This window comes from Salvia hispanica, chromosome 2 (genome assembly GCF_029641045.1).
Source record: "Salvia hispanica isolate PSC_SH4W2 chromosome 2, Shi_PSC_v1, whole genome shotgun sequence".
In the NCBI taxonomy this organism is placed as follows: domain Eukaryota; kingdom Viridiplantae; phylum Streptophyta; class Magnoliopsida; order Lamiales; family Lamiaceae; genus Salvia; species Salvia hispanica.
In genome coordinates, this window is record NC_142693.1 from 52,123,368 (window position 1) to 52,129,827 (window position 6,460).

The window sequence follows — 6,460 nt, forward strand, 5'->3', positions numbered from 1 at the left end:
CGCAGTTTATCGTTTAAGTCTGTCCGTTATTAGTAGTCTCGGTCACTTTTATTATAAATAGTAGGTCGACTCTACATAACAGTAACTCATTCTACTCGTATTTTATTACTATCAAACTAATATATAAAATATGTCTCACATTTCACTATTTATCCCCTTTCTTTTATGGAGTAGTTTTTGAAACTCTTGCCAAACTCAAATAAGACTACAAATGACGAACGAAAAGAGTGATCAAATCCTAACAAAAGCTATAAAATAAATACACAATCTAGCTAAAAAGCAAAAATATGTCAATCCAAAAACAGAGCCCCAAAAGACAGCTACTAACAAAATATCCGGACAACATCAACACAAAAAACAAACATCAATAGTAAATACAACTGCCAAACCTGAAAGAACCAACACGCCCGCCCTCAACTTTACTTGGAAGAAGAATAGTAAACTTTCTACATTCCATATCGCATACTTTGAAAAGTTTATATGAATTCTCAAAGTCAATACGTTTGAGCTGAATATATTTATTAATATTCTTATTCTACAAACTTTTCCACAATATATAATCATGAATAAATTAGAAAAAGATATGAATTCTTCTCGAATGAGACCAAAACATAGGTAACCTGTTGATTGGATAAACTTTAACTTTTTTCTTCATAAACGTCCACTAGTTGTATCATTAGTGACATAGCAATACCAAATTCTAACTCCTTATATATTGAAAAAACATGGCCTTCAAATTCACATACACCAACGAATCAAATGAGTCGACAATTGATCCAATACCTCAACTTTTGGCTGTCGGAGCACCCATCCATCGTCCATTTCCGGTGGAGCCCGACCGAGTCGTGGGGCGCGACGTGGTCGTTCCTCATCGCCTCCATCGCGGCCTACATCACCATTTCGGCGAGCCTCCACGTCCTCCTCCGCCTCCGCCTGAAGCCGGTCCCACTGGGCCCCGTCCCGGCCCTCCACAGCCTCGCCATGTCCCTCCTCTCGGCCACCATCTTCGCCGGCATGCTGGCCTCCTCCGTGGCCGAAATCCGGGACACCCGGTGGTTCTGGCAGCGCAACAAGACCCCCTTCCAGTGGCTCCTCTGCTTCCCTTTAGGCACCCGCCCCTCCGGCCGCGTCTTCTTCTGGTCCTACGTCTTCTACCTCTCCCGCTTCCTCCACATCCTCCGCACCTTCTTCACCCTCCTCCGCCGGCCCGGGAGCTTCCCTGTTTTCCAAGTCATCAACCACGCGGCCCTCGTCCTTATGTCGTTTCTCTGGCTCGAATTCTCGCAGTCATTCCAAGTCCTCGCGATCCTCTCCATGACCGTGGCGTTCGCGTTGGTCTACGCCTTCAGGTTCTGCACCGAGGTTGGGTTGAAGCAGCATCACGAACGTTTCCCGTTCGTGATGCTGTGCCGGATTGCGCTGGTGGTGACCAACACGGCGTGGCATATCGGGGTATTGGTGCTGCATTTTTGGAAGGGCGGATGCAACGGCATGGGAGCCTGGCTGTTCAACACCGTGCTCAACAGCTTCGTGCTTCTATTACTTCTCAATTTTTATGTCAAGAAGTGTTTGACCGAGCGAGATGCAGGTTCGATCGAAACTCCACATTAGTATGAGGCGTCATACTAATAGAGTTGGGGTACCCCCATATATATGCTTGCGCAATTCTTGTTCACTTTCTGACGTGGGATATAGTTTGCTCCCCCCACAATCCTCCTCTCAAGCCAAGAACCAGACCATGACCAAGATCACGCACAGGTCTTGGTCAAGCTCACACAAAAACATTAGAGAACTTGCAAGCATAATCCACTGAACCCCGAGCCACACAGACCCCGCCCCAAATTAGGGCTCTGAGATTAACTAATTACCGAAACCTCTTTTGAAATTACACCGCAATAGAGAGATGGTCAATATCTCATGTTAAGCAACATCTGCATAAGATATTCATATAAGATCTTGTTTACCATGGAGAACTAGTATGACCATCTTCGATTTAATGTGTAATTATTCGTTTAATTTTATTGAGATATTTTTGTGCTTATTTTATTCTTAGTTTGTTATCGGACGATCAATGTAGACGAAATGGAGATACAGTAACATTTTTTTTGCGTTAGATTTAGGAAAAGGGATGATAGTTTGAATTCTAGACTTTTTCTCAATAAAAATGCATTGGCCTCTTGAATGTCACCTATAATGTGATTTATTTCTTGCGAAAATCATTTTTAAATCAGTCTATTTGTTTTCGCCAAATTTAGTTGAGTGAACTTCAAAAATGGTCCCTGGACATTCGAGCAAGTTTCCAATTCAAAAGCAAAACTTGTTGAAATTGATCCCAATTTTTCGATTCAACGTGTATCATACTAGAATCAACCGTCGATAGGATTCTATGATAAAAAGAAATAAAAAAGGGTATGTTGCTGCCACTTTGAAAAGATTAAGAAACACCGAAGTAATGTCTAAACCCAATGATTCAAAATAGGAATAAAGGGTTTAAAAACAAGGAAACACCCATTATAGTTGTTAATTCTTTCGATAGTCTCAATAACTGGATCTGACTAAAGAATCCAAATAGAATTTGAAATAGTTTCACCGGTATAAACGAAAGGGAGTAAAGACTACTCAATAAATGAAATTTACTAAAGATTTTTCTTTGAGCTATTTGATAGTTATCCGACTTGAGTTATGAGTACGAGCGGTTTCTTTTTCATTTTTTCAGGAAGAAAAAAGATTGGAATCGTAGTCTAATTCATTTTATAGGCCCATTTGTTATTTAATTTATTAGAATTGGATACATAGACAAAACTTCTATGGGTTTATCTCGAAAATAGTCCCTGGACTTTAAAAATATCACCAGTAGTCCCTGGACTAAGGATTAATATAAAAAACAGCCCTTTTGCACTGTTCCGAGACGAAAATGCCCTTTTGAGGGGTTTTGGAGGGTTTGGGCAATTTGGTCTTTTTTTACACTTTTAACATTTTAAATCTGATATTATTTCAGTTATGTACTAACTCTGATATTATTTCAAAATTATTATTCTTCTTCCCTTTTGTCATCCTTCACTTTGTTTCTTTATTTCAATATTAGATTTAATTTATAAAATTAAATTTTAAATTTTGGTTTTTAAATATCAATAAATTTTTTTAATTAAAACTATTAATTCATGGACACTATAAATATTGATTAAAACTATTAATTTTTGTTATTTAATATAATATTCAGCTGAATTGAAGAAGTACAGAAAAATAATATTAATCACGATGGAAAAATAAAAGCTATTCTATTTAGCCTTCGTTCAGTTGTTATAATTGCTTGTGATTGAATATTATAAAGTTGACTAAAAATTTTATATAGGATTATTTTTGTTGAAATTTTTCTAGTTATTTTGATTGTTTTCAAATTAATAAACGAAAATTATATTAGTCTTGCATTAGATGCATATTTATTTCAGAATAAATCATGTTATATGATATATTTATGATTAAAGTTATTTAATATTGATTAAAACTAAGGCGTTGTCATATCTTATTGATTAAATATTAGACACTATCAAATATTGATTATAACTATTAATTTATGTTATTTATTAATTTTTATAATTAAAAAAATTATTGATATTTAAAAACTGAAATTTAAAATTTAATTTTGTAAAATTAAATCTAATATTGAAATAAAGAAACAAAGTGAAGGATGACAAAAGGGAAGAAGAATAATAATTTTGAAATAATTTCAGATTTAGTAAATAACTGTAATAATATCAGATTTAAAATGTTAAAAGTGTAAAAAGACCAAATTGCCCAAATCCCCCAAAACCCCTCAAAAGGGCATTTTCGTCTCAAAACAGTGCAAAATGACCATTTTTTATATTAACCCTTAGTCCAGGAACTACTGGTGATATTTTTTAAGTCCAGAGACCATTTTCGAGATAAGCCCATAGTTCAGAGACCATTTTTTAAGTTCACTCAATTTAGTTTTGTAAAGATACAATTCTCAGTTACATCTTAATACTTTACATTTTTTGGAAAGCTGACACTTGAGCTCCTCAACTTTATTCAGGACATCAAGAATATGGAAACTTTTTGAAACATACTATCCTCTTACATTATTATAAAAATTAGATTTTCTCTTTTTATTTAACACATAAAAAAGACAATCTCCTAAAATTATATGTCATCCCCAAATATAACTATGATTAATGGGACGGAAGAAGCACGTTACTTTATTTACAAACTTAAATTAGCATGCGTAATTGCATAAAAGATATCTTTATATATTCCTATTTGTAATGAAATGTATAACAATAGACACGTCATCAATGTTTATCATATTAAATTAGATTCCTGGAAAATAGAGTTTGCATCTACTTTAGTCTATATATTAGTCTATATATTTTTTGAAAGAGGAAGAAAAGTGATAAATAATTAAAAATTTATTATTTTTAATGTGATATCTAAAATAAAATTAAAAGAAAACAAAGCGCGTTTAAATGACGGATCAAAAGGAGCAATGTTGCCGTAAAACTATATCCAAAGCCGCAATGTAACGATTGGATTACCTTCGGCCGCTGCCTACGAGGTCAGGTAATCAAGAGCATATAAACCTATTTTTGGGCTAAAAATTAATAACCCTTTCCCTAACAACAATTTAAATTTATTGATTGCTACTGGAATCGTAAATGTTTTGACTTTAATTAAAATTGACTAATAGCCGCCGAAGGTTCTCCTTAACTACTCAAATTAAAATAACATATACCACACTTCTCCACAATAGTAGCTTCCAATAGACAATAAGTCGTGTCTTGCTGCATACATATTAAATTAATGATTAGTCATACTTGCGCACATTTTTATTTCGATTTCTAGACCATATATATACAGGAATTTTCCTTCCAGAAGTAAAATATTCAAACAAGTTTCTTTTTTGAGTTTTGACCGATTTGTTTCTCGTATTGATTGTGATCAACCTATATTAATTAAAATGTTTTACATCTAGTATGTTCGTCTACGAGGTAGCTACAACTAGTTAGGCATCTTGTTCTCAACATTAACAAATGGGTACGCAATATAATTAATATGTCTAATTTAATTGATAAACAGAACTTTGTAGAAGCTAACAAGGATTACTTAATACTTCGTCCGTAGTAATAGAGTTATTTTGCCATTTTGATACGTCGAGGTAGCTACAACTAGTTAGGCACCTTGTTCTCAACATTAACAAATGGGTACGCAATATAATTAATATGTCTAATTTAATTGATAAACAGAACTTTGTAGAAGCTAACAAGGATTATTTTATACTCCCTCCATAGTAATAGAGTTATTTTGGCATTTTGATACGTTCCATAGTAATAGAGTTATTTCCCCTTTTAGTAAAAGTCAACATATTTTTCCATACCTATTTTACTCTCTCTTACTTTACTCTCTCTTCATCTCTATACATTTTTCATTGTCCTCTTAATTCCCCCTTTATTTAACTCACCTAATAATTTTTCTTAATATTCGTGGCGAAAAGAAACGCTTCCATTACTATGGAACGGAAGGAGTATCTAATTGGCGTTGTTAGGATCTAGGAAGATTATACAGTAGTACTTTTGTAAAACTAGCTTTATCACACGATGATAAGTATGTCACACACATAATTACTTTGTTATATTAGTGATAGAACGGAAGGAGTATCTAATTGGCGTTGTTAGGATCTAGGAAGATTATACAGTAGTACTTTTGTAAAACTAGCTTTATCACACGATGATAAGTATGTCACACACATAATTACTTTGTTATATCAGTGAGATTAATAACATTATCCAATGAGAGAGCATAAATTTTCTTCATGTATAATTTCATCGTATGTCTAATTTGCTTCAAGAACTTTCTCTTACTTGTATTGAATCTACAAATCGGTAGTATAATCTTAGGAGGTAAAATTTGGCCATGTTTAATAGCCATTTTGTAATCTTTTATAGACCCCGATGTAAAAAAAACTTTTAATTGACATTTAGAGCCTGGAAACCTAGTTTTAATAAATGTGGTTATAAAGGTTAAATTCTATTGCATTATTGAGCGAAGGGGTTTTGTACATGTATAGTAGGTACGTGTTCCTTTTATTCAACTATTTATAAGAATATTTTCAAGAAAAAAGAGATAAATTGAGAATGTGTATTTTTTATTTACTTTTTTTAAAAAATTTATATATACCTTCTTAAATAATAGTGAACTCTAATGAAAGAAGGTAAATTATAGAAGATACTCTCTCCGTACCAAGGTAGATGTCACACTTGGGAGATGACACATGATTTTAGGAGATGTTATTTTGTGTATTAAGTAGTAAGAGAAAATATAATTTTAGAATTTATGTGAGAGGGAACTTTTTCCAAAAAAGGAAAGTGTGACATCTACTATGGGACGGAGAGTATAAAAAAATAGTAACACAATTATCTTTATCTTAAAAAGAGGTACACATACC

General features: G+C 33.5%; 1 pseudogene; it reads left to right on the forward strand.

Moving 5' to 3' along the window:
• Window positions 1-677: 677 nt before the first annotated feature.
• Window positions 678-2,099, forward strand: LOC148932608 (fatty acid elongase 3-like pseudogene; annotated as a pseudogene).
• Window positions 2,100-6,460: the final 4,361 nt, after the last annotated feature.